Source organism: Lissotriton helveticus, chromosome 2_1 (genome assembly GCF_964261635.1).
Source record: "Lissotriton helveticus chromosome 2_1, aLisHel1.1, whole genome shotgun sequence".
Classification (NCBI taxonomy): domain Eukaryota; kingdom Metazoa; phylum Chordata; class Amphibia; order Caudata; family Salamandridae; genus Lissotriton; species Lissotriton helveticus.
The window spans coordinates 1,124,680,857-1,124,696,414 of NC_136059.1; the positions used below are offsets into that span (position 1 = coordinate 1,124,680,857).

The following is a 15,558-nucleotide window of genomic DNA, read 5'->3' on the forward strand; positions in this document are numbered from 1 at the left end:
CAACCCTGTCTGGTGCCTCTGGTAATGGCAATCGAGGGAGAGAGGCGTCCGTTGATAAGCACTTTAGCAGACGGTTGCCTATACAGTAACTGGACCCAGGATATGAACAATTTAGGGAATCCCATACGGGTCAGAACGGTAAATAAGTACGGCCATTTGACCGAGTGGAAGGCCTTAGTGGCATCCAAAAAGACCGCCGCAACTGGAGGTCAGGATGCACCGTGCGAATCAAGGAGAATAACGTGCGTAGGTTGTGGGAGGTGGATCGACTGGGGACAAACCCTGACTGGTCAGGCAATATAATTTTGGTCATCAGGAGAGACAGCCTGGTGGCCAGCACCTTGGCCAGTATTTTCACATCACAATTTAATAGCGATAGTGGGCGGTAAGAGTCACAGGTATTGGGGATATTACCAGGCTTCAGGAGGGACGTGATCATGACTTCGCGCATGGAGCGAGGGAGGACCCCATCTGCCAAAGATTCGTCAAAGATCTCCCGGAGGACAGGAGCCGTTATGTCTATATAGGCCTTATAGAATTCAGCAGGCAGCCCATCTAAGCCTGGAGCTTTACCATTTTTGAGTGACATAATGGCGTCTCTAATCTCGTCCAGTTCGAAGGGGGCCGCAAGGAAAGTCCTGTGCACGTCACTGAGCCAGCATAGAGCTACTTCACCAAGGAAGTCATCGTATAGTACATCACTGGTCATGGCCGTTGTATATAAAGCATGGTAATGTGACGTGAAGACCTTCAATATGCTATCTGTATCACTAACGGCTTGTCCCCTTTCATCTGTTATTTCGAGAATTGTATTATGGTTGTGAGGAGTGCGTGTCAACACTGCTAGGGCCTTGCCAGGTCTGTCACCCTCACAGTATTTCCTCGCCGTCCAATATTTCCCCCTGAACTTGGCTTCCCTGGCCGCTTCCTCCTCATATTGCGTCAATTTATCCCTAAACTTTGCATATGCCTCAGTGCTGTCCCCCGCCACCATCTGAGTCTCCAGTCCCTTCAGGTCCCTGTCTAGTGTATGCAGTGTGCGCTGTATATCGCGTAGCACTCCAAAGCTTTTCGATATGCAATACCCCCTGACCGTAACTTTAAATGCCTCCCAGATAACTTCAACCGAGTCCACAGACCCCTTGTTTCAAGGGAAGAAAGCAACTATCTCCTCACCGAGTTGAGTGCGGAACACCGTATCCAACAGGGCCGCAGGTTGCAGCCTCCAATGTGGTCGGGGGTTATCCCATCCAGGCACCTGTAGGTGAATTAGAACCGGGTTATGGCCAGAGTACGTCCTGGGTAAGTGCGCCACCTTAGTCAAACCTTAAAAGGGGGAATTTTCTTGTAAGAGTCGACAACGTTTCGATCTTTATGAATCTAGATCATCATCAGGACGGAAAAAGAGCTTCCTGAAATCAATATTTATTCTTGACCTGTAATCATATTACGCCAGGAACTTCGTACAACTGTCGGAATTTTGGCACAATTCAAGTGACGACTGCCCTGTTTTCCACTGTATTCATAAGGGAAGTAGGATTCTTCAGCGTCACGTACCGCGGACGCAAGATGCCTCTGAACTGAGACCCCCAAGTGCGGCCCCCGTCGAGGGAAATTAGTGTCCGGAGGATTATGGCTCCGCCAACAGCTTTAAACTTTCACTTGAATAAATAAGTTACAACTGTGAAATTGAGCTGTTCCCTTATGAATACAGTGGAAAACAGGGCAGTCGTCACTTGAATAGTGCCAAAATTCTGACAGTTAATGTAAAAATTTACGAAGTTCCTGGCGTAATATGATTACAGGTCAAGAATAAATATTGATTTCAGGAAGCTCTTTTTCCGTCCGGATGATGATCTAGGTTCATATAGATCGAAACGTCGTCGACTCTTACAAGAAAATTCCCCTTTTTAATGTATTTATTTATGTGGATATGTCTTGTTGTTATGTGATGTTTTGTTTCACTTTATGTCACTTATGTCACGTTCTGCACACTGTCACTTATGTGAGCACCTGATCCTTTTCTATGCGAAACTAAAATTATAAATAAATGAATATTGTATAAATTCCCTATGCATTTAGCTCCTTAGCATGAATTTACTAAACGCTTTCACTTTCTTGTTGGGATCTTGTTGGACAATTGTCGAACCATTGTTTGTTTATATATATTTGCTAACCCCAGGTTCAATTTATGGGGTACCCTTGTTCTTAGAACTACCTTAGTCAAACCAGCACTCATCCCTCTAGACAATAAGAAATAATCCAGTCGAGCCCATGTGCCTGTCAGCGATGTAAAGTGAGTACCGTCTTTCTGGAAAGGGTGTAGGTGTCACCAGCTATCTATCAGGTCGCCCTCCTCAATCACACCAATCAGGGCCTCCCTAGATCTAGGCTTGTAATGTGCCACCCCGTCTGCTCTATCATGCGAAGGTACCAATGCCACATTAAAGTCGCCTCCCCAGATGATGTGTTGGGATCCCACGTCCAGTATCTTACCCCACAATGTCGTAAAGAAAGTTGGTGTATCCACATTGGGGGCATAACAATTCACCAATGTAACAGTGTTACTGCCTGGGCGACCCCATAACATAGCGAAGCGGCCCTCAGCATCGAGTGATTCACCAAGCATTTGAAAGGGCACATTACGTCTATTCAGTATGGCAACCCCTCTTGCATATGTAGAGTAAGATGAGAAGGTGCGGACATTGGCCCATTTTCTGGCAAAAGTGGTGCGTGTCCGTGGTGATATGTGCGTCTCCTGCAGCATGGCGACCTGAACTTGGTGACGGTCAAGATATGCAATCACATTGCGACATTTCCTCGCATCATTAAGACCCCTAATATTCCATGACATACATCTCAGTTGTGTATCAGGCCCTATCCCTGCCATAACCCAAAAAACATTGTAAAATTGCGACATGCCATGACTCTATCTATAGTATCTTCTCTTCTCAGGTGAAGCATAGCTCCATACGATCCACACAACTGGCCCGCCCCCCCTGTAAAGTAGAAATCCCCCACAACATTACCCTTGCTCCCTCCCACTACTGCATTCCAATCATGCCAGCAGCCATCCGTCCCCTCCCTGCCCCTCCATCCCACCCTCTGCAGCAGCCCCAACTTGCCAAAGAGGTATTCCCTGTCCCCACCCACCTTTCCTCCCTTACAATCCAACAGACCCCGACAGTCAAAACCCATGATAGGGGTATACCCGTAGGGGGAACAGCGTAGAAGAACGCACAACTACGACTCCCTCCTCAAGCCTCCTATCGTATGCCGCCCTCGGGTGGGGCTGAGGAGGGGTAGTGGACCCTGGAGTACATTACCACTGGAGGTAGGTCACAGCTCCAAGTTCAAATGACGCTTCTTGACCGCAATGTACAGGAAACACAGTCTCCGCAGCTGCAGGCTGCCAAACAATGTCCAGTAGGTGCTGCAGTGAAGGTATATCAAGCATCTTCATAAGTATCTCGTGGGTTGTCACCATGCGCCGCGCCGCGGCCCTGCCCTCCTTTCTGCGCCTTCTTGATTGCCTTTAAGTAGTCTTCAACTTTTTGCGGGTTCGTAAAGAAGCGCTGCGTCCCTTGATATGTGATCCGGAGTTTCGCAGGATATAATAAGGCATAGTCTATTTGTGCAGCACGCAGTTTTTTCTTAACATCGATGAACTTGCGTCTTTCCTCCTGGACCATTGGAGTGAAATCGGGATAGATAGAGACATTTATGCCATTATAGGATAGAGTCTGCTTGGTGCGTGCTGCTCTCAATGCCGTGTCACGGTCGCAATAGTTCAGCAGTCGAGCTATTATGGGCCTCGGTGGCGTCCCCGGTTTGGGCATCGGACCTAGGGATCTATGCGCCCGCTCAACGATGAATTGCGGTGAAAAGGCATCCTCCCCGATGGCTGTCTGGAGCAACTTTTCCACATAGAGTTCCATCCTACCCGTGTCTGTGGACTCTGGTATGCCCGTGACGCGGATGTTATTGCGTCTGCTACGGGCCTCCAAATCCTCATTCTTCGCCGTGATGACTCGTAGCAGATTGTCCATCCGGGCAAGCTGGGTAGTATGGGAAGCCGTGGCGTCATCATTATCGGAAATGCGCTGTTCGGTGGCCGTGATTCGCTCTTCATGCTGGTCTACTTTGTGCACTAGTGCATCCATCCTTGATGACATCCTGTCTACTTTATCCACCACTGTGGCAAAACCCTGCCTCATCTCCTGCAGAAGTTGCTGCAGATCCTGTCCATCAGAGGAGGAGCTGTTGCTGGCTGCACCCGCACCGCTCATGCTAGGTCTCTCCACAGCCGTTTTCTGCCCCTTCTTTGCAGTCTCAAAGGAGAGTTTCGGTTGGCGGTTGTCCTGCCTCATCATCGTGTCGCCACACGTCACAGCGGGTACTCTTCTGGCCACTGGGTTTACTCTGGTCCCACTAGCGCTCTGTGGGGGAGGGGCGATCCACCGCTACACACCTTAGCCCGCTAGCAGTCTCCGGCACTGATGGCGCTGCTGATTCGTGTGATCCGCCAGGAATTCAAAGGAAAGTAGTTCAATACGCTGGCCAGTGGGGCCACACGAGGCAGGGGGAGCCGCCGACAGCACAACTCTCCGGAAGAGCAGCCACAAGGGATAGATCACTGTGTCAACACGCGATGGTTGACCCTATCTATGGGCACGGCGCGAGACACAGTGAAAAGTTTTTGGAAATCGCAAATTGAGCACTGTTTGGTACCACCAGCAGAGCGAGTCCGCACAACGTGGCGCAATGAACTGTCCCACCACGAAACTGTTACCTGGCGGTATGTGAACCCAGCAGGGAGGAACTTGCTACTCCTTGCTGCGCAGCCCAGACGGGTGGTAGACGCTTAGGCCGTAACGCCTCGAGGTATACTGCTCCCCTATGCCTCTCGATCAGCTGTACTCAGTGAGGGTGCAAGGTCCCCAGGTTGGTGAATAGGCAGAGGATGCCCGACCCCCCTCGAAAATGGCGGCGAAAGAGCTCTCAATGGCGCCGCGCAGGGGACACGACCGGGGCTGGCCACCACAGTCGAGTGTAACGCTGTACCACCACGCCAGGGGGACCAACTAGGTTATGTAGATACCAGGCTCCACCGTGGGCACCTCCCGCATTAGCGCCTATGGGACCTCACGGGATCTACCGGCAGGATGTCCTTATGGCGCCGGGCTGTTCTCCCAAAGCAGGGGGCTGAAGTCGCTTCTTGGGCCCCAGTAATGCCAGGCAGAAGCTGGGGACGGCAGTGCCAATGCTACCGCCGCACCGGAAATCCAAAGGGCACGGGAGGCAACTTGCAACAGGCGGAGGGGGTTAGCACGGCCCGCCACGTCCAGGAACGTCGGGTCGAGAGCGCTCCTGACGGGAGCCGACTCCCAAGGCCCACGGTCTCGTGGCAATCCCCGGCCTCTCCTGACCTCCGCTGTCCGTCCCTTGACGCGTAGCAGACCCAGCAGCAGCTCTGGGCGCAGCAAGCCAGGCTCCGTGTGCAGGCGCCGCTGCACGGATTCACACCAAACTTGGACCGGGGCAAGAGAATCGGTTCCGGTGCAAGAAAATCCGTTTATGGAACCGTTCAAACTCCAGCAAAGTAGGATTATTAAAGGATGTTTGCTCCAGGGTACAGGAGCCTCACCATTAGGCGGCCATTCTGTGCGCGCGCCCTCTAGCGCCCCCTACTTGTGTATATACTTGTGCAATACACATGTGTTATTCAGGTCCAAGATGCCTTAGGGCGAGCGTGTGTTTTACAAATAAGTACACATATTATGTTATGTCCTTTATCATATTCTTTTTAGGTAGCTCCGAAAACCAATATGTCACTGTAATTGAACGCATTCATGACAGGCTGTATGATATGTCGAAAGACGTCTTGAAACAGTTCTGCAGAGGATGACACACCAAAACGTAGTCTTTTGTATCAAAACAGAACAACATCTGTAGAAAAGGTTGTAATATACCTGCAATCTTCTTCTAGTAACCTTTATTTAAATCAAGGTAAGAGAAAACCGTTGGACCATTTAGTTGCGTTAGCATGTCAGCAATATGTGGATCTGGATTTCATTCTCGTTTAATTGCCTTTTTTGCCTGACACATGTCAACGCATATGTGTGTACCGCTCCTTCACTGTCCTTTTTGGGCACTACCATGATATGAGAAACCAATGGCGTTGGACCAGTAAAAAGCTCAATGATATCAGGCTTAAGTAACGATTCAAGTTCTTTTTCAACAGCATCTTGTTAATGAAAAGCAATTCGCCTATCACTCTGAGCAAAAGAACAGCCGTCCTCATTGATATGCAGCTTTAATTTCATAGTCTTAAGCTTTCCCAACCTATGAAACAAGGTAGGAAACCGACTTACTATTTCATGGTGACTACTCATGTTGTAGTTCACAGAAATAAGTCCCATATTAGCAGCTGTGCTGAAGCTGAGTAGACAAGCACTTGACGCTGGTCCTTGAAGCTGCATGCACCTTCAGTTTTTTTGGTATTTCATCTTTGCTACAATGAACCTTGACTTTTTAAGGGTATCAATACAGCCCATGTATATACTTTAGATATATATATTTTTTAAAACATATTTTATTTGTCAATTGTGCATACATTTCAGGGCTCTGCACACCAGAGACATCTGCAGAATCAAGCCAGATATTACCACGGGAGCAATCGACTTTTGTGAGTGACATCAAAATGCATAAAAAAAGCATACCAAATAATACAGAACCCCCCCACTTCCTCCCTCGCCCCTCTCCCCGAAGTCGCACGGAGTCCGCATAGTCCTGTCCACAACCTTTATACAGAACAAAATAGTCCTAGCATGATAGCACACACCCCCCGGATCCCCCCCACCCAGCACCTCCACAGACCCCATATGCACCAGAAATTACCCCAATGATGAGCCTCTACTACAGCTGGGGGCTCCAGCCACAGACCCCGGTAATCCGTCCATCGTTTCCATATTTTTTAGTGCTTGCGTGGGCATCCCGAGGCTGCAAAAATAGACTGTTCTAGACCTATACAAAAGTCAAAACCATTCATCCATGCGGCCACCGAGGGGGCCCGCGGCGCCTTCCACGCCTTGGCGATATCTCGCTTCACCAAAGTGAGGCCCAGTTGCATGAGATGTCGTTTGTACACATTATCTCCTATTTTCTCCATAACTTGAAGTAGGGCCAGCCGCGGTGTACGTGTGCGCTCCCACCTGAAGACCTCCGAGAGGCAGGAAAACACCCCTCTCCAAAAACAATCTAGGGAAAGGCACTGCCAGATAGTATGTATGAACGTGCCCTCCTCCCGACCACATCAAAGACATTTCGTGGAGGTAATCAAATCCGCCCACCACAGTCAAGCCCGGGTAAAATAGACCCTGTGCAGATATTTAAACTGGACTAGTCGAAGGCGCATCGCTATGGCCGCTCCCCATGGGGCCGCCAAGGACTCCATCCAGTCCTCCTCCTCCAGCATGTCCACATCCTCCTCCCAGTCCCCCCGAAGCCTCTGGAGTGTGGGGGAGCAATGAGTAACAAGGGATTGATTGATCCGAGAGATCTTCTTTGTCTCCAGTTCCCCCATGAAGACTTTCGCTTCCAGTGGGCTGAAGTCAGGGTGAGATTCCAGACCTTCCAGGCTAGGGTACAGGGCATGGTGAAATTGTAGGTACCGATAGAATTGTGACTGTGGCATAAGGAATTCCCTCCATAAATCCTGGAAAAACTTGAGTGCCGTGCCCCTCATAACACCCCCCAGAATTGAAATACCAATATCATCCCATCCCTGGAAGCCCTGCAGGGCCGCCAAATGGGGCAGGCACCCATTATTCCAAAGGGGGGGTCTCCCGAGTCATGGTATTCCACCAACCTATGCATCGTAACGCCTTCCTCCAAATCAGGAATACCACCCGCGTGGCCGATGGCATCGCGCCCCGCAACGGCGCAGAGTAAAGAATTGTATATAGAGTGTGGGGCCCCATGAGTCGTCGTTCCAGCGTATATGCCTTGTCTCGCCTGGCGCCATACCACCACTCATTAAGGAGCAGTAGATGCGAGGCCTGGTAGTACGAGAGAATGTCAGAGGACGCGAGTACTCCACAATAGGTGGATAGGAAGCATGTACGCAGAGTCACACGCACCTTTCCCCGCTCCCACAGAAATTGCCCAAGCACAGAATTCACCAGCCGGAACCATCTGGGCGGGATCGGGTACGGGTGGTTCTGTAGCTGGTAGAGCAGCCGAGGAAGTGCCACCATCTTGAATATTGCTGATCTGTCATAAAATGTCAGAGGCATGCGCGACCATGACTTAAGATCTGCACGGACTCGCTCCAATACCGGGGCCAGGTTCTGCTCCCAGGAGATTGCCGGCACATCCGAAAGGAACACCCCTAACTATTTCAGGCCCCCCACCGCCAACTGGACCGCGTACGCCCATGTGCCCATTCTCGTCCAATCCCCCAGAGCCCATAGTGTGGTTCTGCGGGGGTTAAAATATAGACCCGATGTCTCCCCAAATATCTGCATGATCTGCAGGAGTCGCGGCCCGTCCTGTCCACTGCCGTGAGGAAAAAGAGGACATCGTCCACGTACAGTGCAATCTTGCCTGATAGGTCCCACTCGAAGCCCTGGATCTGCGCATCAATGCGCACCCACGCCGCCAACGGCTCCATGGCCAGGGCAAATAAATATGGAGACAGGGGGCACCTCTGCCGTGCGCCCCGACTAATAGAGAAGGTGGAAGAGACCGCACCTGCCACCCGTACCGACGCTGTCAGATCCGTGTACAGGAGCATGAGATAAGAAAGTAAACGTGGGCCAAGATTAAGTCTGCACAACAATGCAAATAAGTACAGCCAGCTCAGGGAATCAAACGCCCTGTCCATATCAGCCAAGAGGAGTGCCGCTGGTTCCCCCGTCTGCCGAATAGCCGCCACTGCCACATGTTATGCCTGGTCGCCCTCTGTATAAGCGCCGAGATGTGAGGCAGGAGGCTGTTGGCCAAAGCTTTGGCCAGAATTTTTGCCTCAACGTTTAAGAGAGAGATGGGGCGATATGAGGCATGTTGTTCCGGGGGCCGGCCGGGCTTATGGAACACCACCACCTCCACATGCCTACAATCCGGAGGAGCAGGCTCTTTTCCCGGGCTTCTTCTACCACCGCCCGATAATAAGGGGCCAGCTGTATATTATAGAGTCCAAAAAATGTGCGTGGAAACCCATTGGATCCAGGTGCCTTCCCGGAATTGAGCTCATCTAGGGCCGTGCAAAGCATCTCGACCGTCAAGGGTAACTCCAACTGATCGCGCACCTCATCTGACACCGCTTTGGGCAGTAGATCGGCTATGAATTTATCTATGGTGGACACCGACAAACATTCGTGGGGGGGCATAAAGATCCGCGTAATATGTAGCAAAACTCTCTGCTCTAGCAATAGGGTCTGTAATCAGTACTCCCGCCTGGTCCAGAATACCCGGAAGGGCCTGGGAGTGGAAAGTGCCCTGACAAAGTCGATGCAGCATCTTGCCGGACTTGTCCCCTCATTGGCATATCCTGCTACGTGTCGCCAGCCAAACTTGGCGGGCCTCATCCATCAGGAGAGCAGAGCAGGACTGTTGAGCAAGGAGCAGCTGTCGCACAAACGGACCACCCTGCCGCTCGACTTCGACGCTCAAGTGCCTCTATCTCCGCCTCTGCCAGAGTCAATTCCTCCCTGCGCTTCCTGTGGGCCTCTGCGCACCAGGATATGTCTACTCCCCGCAGAGTAGGCTTCAGTGCCTCCCAAAGAATCTCGACTCTAGAGACAGACCCCTCATTTGAGGTTAGGTATTGGGCAATATCTTCTCTCATATGTGTCCCGTAATAATTGTTTTGTAAGTGCCACACTGAGAGGCACCACCAAAATGGTTGTCGCCCCCTGCCTATATGGAGCTCAAGGGACACCAGGGAATGATCCGAGAGGCCGCGGGGCAAAATCTCAGCCGACGCCACCCTACCAACCACCGCCCGGGTATCAAAGAGGTAGTCAAGCCTGGAGAAGGACTTATGGACCGCCGAGAGGTATGTGAACTCCCGGCTATCACCGTGAACGCGCCGCCATACATCGATCCAGTCAAGGCCTGTCACCAACGAGTGTAATTTCATGGGATGACCACTCCCTTGCCCACCCCCATCCCCAGCTCTACTCCTATCCCTAACCAAATTCATAACATCATTCCAGTCCCTGCCCACCAAAGACAACACATCAGGTATATCGGCCCATAGGGTAAGTAACCTCTTCACAAGTGTCCATTGTAAGGGGGGGGCAAACATGCAGCCCAGTACCAGGGGGTCCTCCCCAATCCTGCCCCGGATAAACAAATAGCGTCCCTGCGTGTCGGTCCACTGTTGTGCATGTATGTAAGGGACCCTGCGTTGCACCAGGATCGCTACTCCCCTTGAACCCCTCGGAAACCCGGCATTGAAGACCTGTTGAAACCCATAGCGCTGCAAGCATAGGGCCTTCGTACCCATAAGGAGAGTCTCCTGCAACATAAGGACATCGGCTCTAGCCTTCTTTGCCTGGTGGAGTATAGCCCCGCGTTTGATTTTGTCTAGGGCCCGCGCACATTCCAGCTTATAATGCTGAGTGTACCCGGGGTTACCTGACCTCTATTGGGCACGCTGGCCATAAGGGAGAGAATCCTCCTGTATAACAGACAGTAGGCCATGGCGGTGTGTGTGTGTGTAGAACAGCGGACCCATAGCAGAGGTGCGACTCGTATCCTTAACCAACCTCCCCAACAAACCCCCCACCCCATACCTCAAGAACACTGAAGTATCTGTGGTGGCAGGGCTAGCTCTCAATTCCCAACGGGGGGACGAGGACCGCCCCAACCAATGGATCCCCGACTTACAGCCCATGTCCTCCGGGCATGAACCCGACCAGCACGAGTCTGGTGGAGAACCAGCCCACGTTAAGATTCCCCCGAAGATTATTCATCAGAGTATTCACCAGACCAAAAACTCCGCAGCACCACATTAACATCAAACGTTAGGGCTCCAATGTCTGTCGCCCAGGAGTAGAGCCTCCCCGCGTGGAGGCCCCGCAGGACAAGGAGCGCCGCTGGGATCGTGATCGTCTATTGCCCCTCTGCTGCTGTCCCCGGGGGCCCCTCTGGGCCACCTCGCTCGATGAGGAATCCGACTCCCTCCCGGGCGGCGTGTGCGCCCTCACCCGCATTGTTTCATCCATCCATTTGAATACCTCTTCCGGGGTGTCAAAGAAGTGAGTGCGGGAACGGTATACCACCCACAGGCGAGCCGCAAAGAGGAGGGCGTATGGGAGCTTGAGGTCTTTCAGGTGGGCCTTCGCGGCCATGAACGATTGGCGCTGTTGCTGCACTTGCCGCGTGTAGTCAGAAAAGATTAGAATGCGCATATTATCGTAGAGCAGAGGTTCTTTAGCCCGAGCCTGCTTCAGTATGCTATTGCGGTCAAGATAGTTCAGGAGCTTCACTATCACTGGCCGTGGGCAGGCCCCCGGCGGGGGTTTCTGCATGAGTGATCTGTGGGCCCGCTCCACGACAAAGCACCAGGACATGGCTTCCGTGGGGAGCCAGCTTCCCAGCCATTGCATGAGAAAGCATTCCAAGTTGCCCTCTTCACAGCCCTCCGGAAATCCAACAAAGTGAAGGTTATTGCGCCGGGCCCGTCCCCCTGCATCCTCGACCCAAAGCGCTAGGCCCTTCTGAACAGTCTCCATAGTAGCCACCTTCTGCTTCAGTATCGTGACGTCGTCCTCTACCCCCGAGATACGGGTCTAGGCTTCGGTGATGCAGGGCACTGCACCGCAATAGCATAATGTCCGACCATACTGACCCTATTTTTGCATCTAACATGTCTCTGGATTGGGTGATAGCCACCACGAGGGCCGCGTTGTCCGGTATGGCCTCTGACTGGCCCCCAGTAGCACCAGCTGCCGCTCCCGGGCCAGTAAATTTATCGATGGGCCCATGCTTGGTCGAGCCACTGACACCTTTGTCCCTTGTCATGGCTGCCCTCTGGGGTACCCCTGCAGGTCCGGGAAGAGCCGTGCAAGGCGCGGCCCGATCTGGAAGCCGTATTTCCCCCTCCTATCTCGTCACAGGCTGCGCTGCAGAGCTGCGGGGCGGCGGTCAATCCCCTGGCCGCCGTCCCTCGATGTCTCCGGGGTACTCAGGCAGCTCACAGCACCTGCGGGCGGGGCCAAGATCTGATCGGCCGCCGATGAGGCTGTCCCCAGAGGGGCAGGGGGGGGGGGGGGGGGACAGATGACGGATCCCTCAACCCCTCCCCAATGCGGCCCGGTTGTGCCATCGATCCCCCACGGCAGGCCTGGATAGGGGGGCAGCGCTGTCCAATGGCCCATTTCACTGGCCTCCCCCTCTGCAGATGCGCTCACTGCCGGAGAGTGTCCCGATGGCCAGTGGACTCACTCGTGGCCCGCAGCTCCCGCCTCTTCACATCTCTCCTCACCTGCACGGCCCGGCCTCCGTGCCCCCCCTTCCGACCTCATCATAGGCCGTGCTGCAGAGCTGCGGGGTGGCGGTCAATCCCCCAGCCGCCGTCACTGTCCCTCGATGTCTCTGGGGTGCCCCGAGCAGCTCACAGCACCTGCGGGCGGGGCCAAAATCGCCACATGTCTCCCGGATCCCTCCGGATATCCCAAGCGAAGCACCCCGGCTCCACTGCCGGCAGCAAGGCCGCACCCCAAGCGGGGCTCGATCTTTCCACCGATAGCTGTCGTGGGCACCTCAAAATTACACCAGTCGTCTTTGGGGGTTTGTTGGCACTGCGGAGTCGTCTCAAGGATCACTTGGGTCGGAGAATCAGGATAAATGCAGGATGCAAAGCAGGCTGGGTGGAGCTCGCTCAGCACACGTCTGCCATGATGGCTTGCTAAGCCACGTCCCCTATACTTTAGATTTTGACGTTATTAGTGGTAATAAGGGATGCAATTCATTATATTTCTCTTCAGGCATAATGTTTATCAGCACACCACTGTCGATGACGAAAGGTATTAAACAACCATTTACTTTCAGTGAAATTTTCAGACATTGTTGGAATGACTTTGGTGCTTTCTCATGTCGGCTGTTCTTTGACTGACATGTTTCTTCACAGTCCGACACACACACGCTTTTCTGAAATAAACATTGACGTGGCACAGCCATCTACAGCACTTTCACTTGATACTGATATGGATGAACTGTTTGTTGATAATTTAGATGACAATCGAGTTCAGTGTCGGTTTGTCATACCTGCCGTCTCTGCTGGGACTTCTGGGTGTGCTTGTCAAAAATTGCTTCTGGAACGTTCTGCCACCCATTTTGTCTCCACGGCGTGACAGAGCTATTTTTCGCTTTGCTTTGCCCCCCATCACGAAACGGTTCTCCTTCCCACAGTCCTTACATGTCTGTCCAATGGCAGGACATTTGTGGAAATGAAAATCCCCATCTAAAACGTAACTTATTTTTTATGTGTAGACACCACCTTGTGTCCTTCAGTCTTTTGCTTTGACTTACTTTTGACACTCATGACTGATTCATTCTGGGCATGTCCATTCTCAGCAGCTTGTCACTCAGCACGCTTTTCAGCTCTAGCAGCCATCAACACTCGTTCCAGACTCAAAGTTTGTCTCAGTATTCACCGTCTGAATGAATCGGACAAGCAAACATCAATGTCCCTAAGATGTATAGACTCTTCAGCATTAAATTAATTGAACTTATAGTGTTTAATGAGTGTGTCAAGTCTCTCTACAAATTCATAAATGTTTTGCCAACTTTCTGTCATTCTTAACTAAGGATATAACTTTCATAGTCAACATTTGGCATTGGATTGAATTTGAGATTAAAGGTTTCTTTAATCTGACGGTATGTGATTTCTTCGCAAGTTTGCAGCATTTTCTTTACGACTTCATTTATGCCATAATAAGTAAGATATTTGATAAACTTTTTGTTATCAGTCTCTTTAAGTGTATCAATGAAATCTTCAAATGTCTCTATCCACGTGGTCCATTGATCACCAATACTTTGCTATTTGGTGGGATCGAATGATGATGGTGGTTTCAAGAAAGCGGCAGCACTGTAACCATTTGTGTTTGTGGCTTACTCTGAGGGTAGAGTTCTCTCTGACACTGTCTGCTGTCCGCTAGACCTGGATCATCAACACCCTCTATGAGGCCTTGTGATGTGCTGGCCTCTGGGTCATTATGGATGGTCAGTGGAGTGATGACCTCTCTTTTGGTCTCCTTTGGAGCCATTCACTTTCTTGGAGACTTTGTCGTTCTTCTGAGCTGCCTCCCAGCAACGTTGGTGGTGTGCCACTACAGGTATTGGACAACTCAGTAGGCACAACCCCAGTGCTTCTTCATGGGTCTCTTCACCCGCCACTGAGGTCATAGAGCTCATCCTTTTTTTTAAAGCTCTGGTAAGTATATTGATAGAATGTGATTGTCTGCTTCTAACCACAGCGTTCTCTTGCACTTGTCTGTCGCTTTGTACTTTTCTTGACACCCTCCTTCACACCTTTCTTGACACCTGGTTAATCTATACCTAGCAGCAATTATAATCACAGCTTGGCAGCATTTGTAATCGCAGCGTTGTCACACCGTACTATGTATAGCTCTATGTTGCGTAGTAGCGATGTACCTTCATGCATGGCCATACCAACAGGTTCTCGATGAACAACGTATAGATTATCTGCAAATGCTTTCCTTTTCAACTGCTTCACAGAGGCTAGAACTACGCTTTGACTCCACATGCATTCAGCATTGATTCCGTTCTTCAGTATGGCACATGTGGCACGCACAAGCACTTTGCTTAGACCACAGCAAATTATTTGGGATTGCACTGTCAATCTTCGGATTACATATCCCCTGTCTTGTCACCAATTAAAGCATCTTCCCAGCCGGGGTACCCGCCAATGACTATGCCACACATGCGTTATGTAGTCTCAGTATAGTCCACCATTTTAATATGCTTATTTTTTTAAGTTGCCTTCTTTTTTACAACATAGTGACATTTGAGACACATTTGCTTGAGTGCCGGTGCAGGATAATATTCTCCGGAACAGCATTTCTTACATTTCCACTTTGTATGCATATTATCACAATACCTTGAACATTCTGTACAAGGGCTAAGTTCACTAGGCAAAACGTTGTTGTTTGTTATTGTCCGTTCAGCGACAGAGCTATCACAATAAGATCAACAGTAGCGGCCTGACTGGGACTTTGGCATGCCAACATGGGTGGTATTTAAAATATAAACCGCATCACTTCCTTGTTTAGACAGAGGTGCATTTTGCTGGCACTGAGAGGTCGCCTCCTGACTGAATTCTAGCTCAGCTGATTCCTGTACCCCTCATGCGAGGGATGAGGCCGAGCTCTACACTAAGACGGTCTTTTAGGTGACACTTACCCACAGGTACCTGGGGAGTTAAATCACACTACAGGGATCTGGCAGAACCACCGATCCTAGGCACACTAGGACTGGTTGCGATTGGTAGGAGTACAATATATTACAGTACTTAAATGCACGCAC

At 51.1% G+C, this 15,558-nt stretch overlaps 1 long non-coding RNA gene across 1 annotated transcript in view; it reads left to right on the forward strand.

The window, feature by feature from the left end:
• Nucleotides 1-15,558, forward strand: part of LOC144818486 (uncharacterized) — a 394,882-nt gene that overhangs the window by 153,861 nt on the left and 225,463 nt on the right. The window lies entirely within an intron of this gene.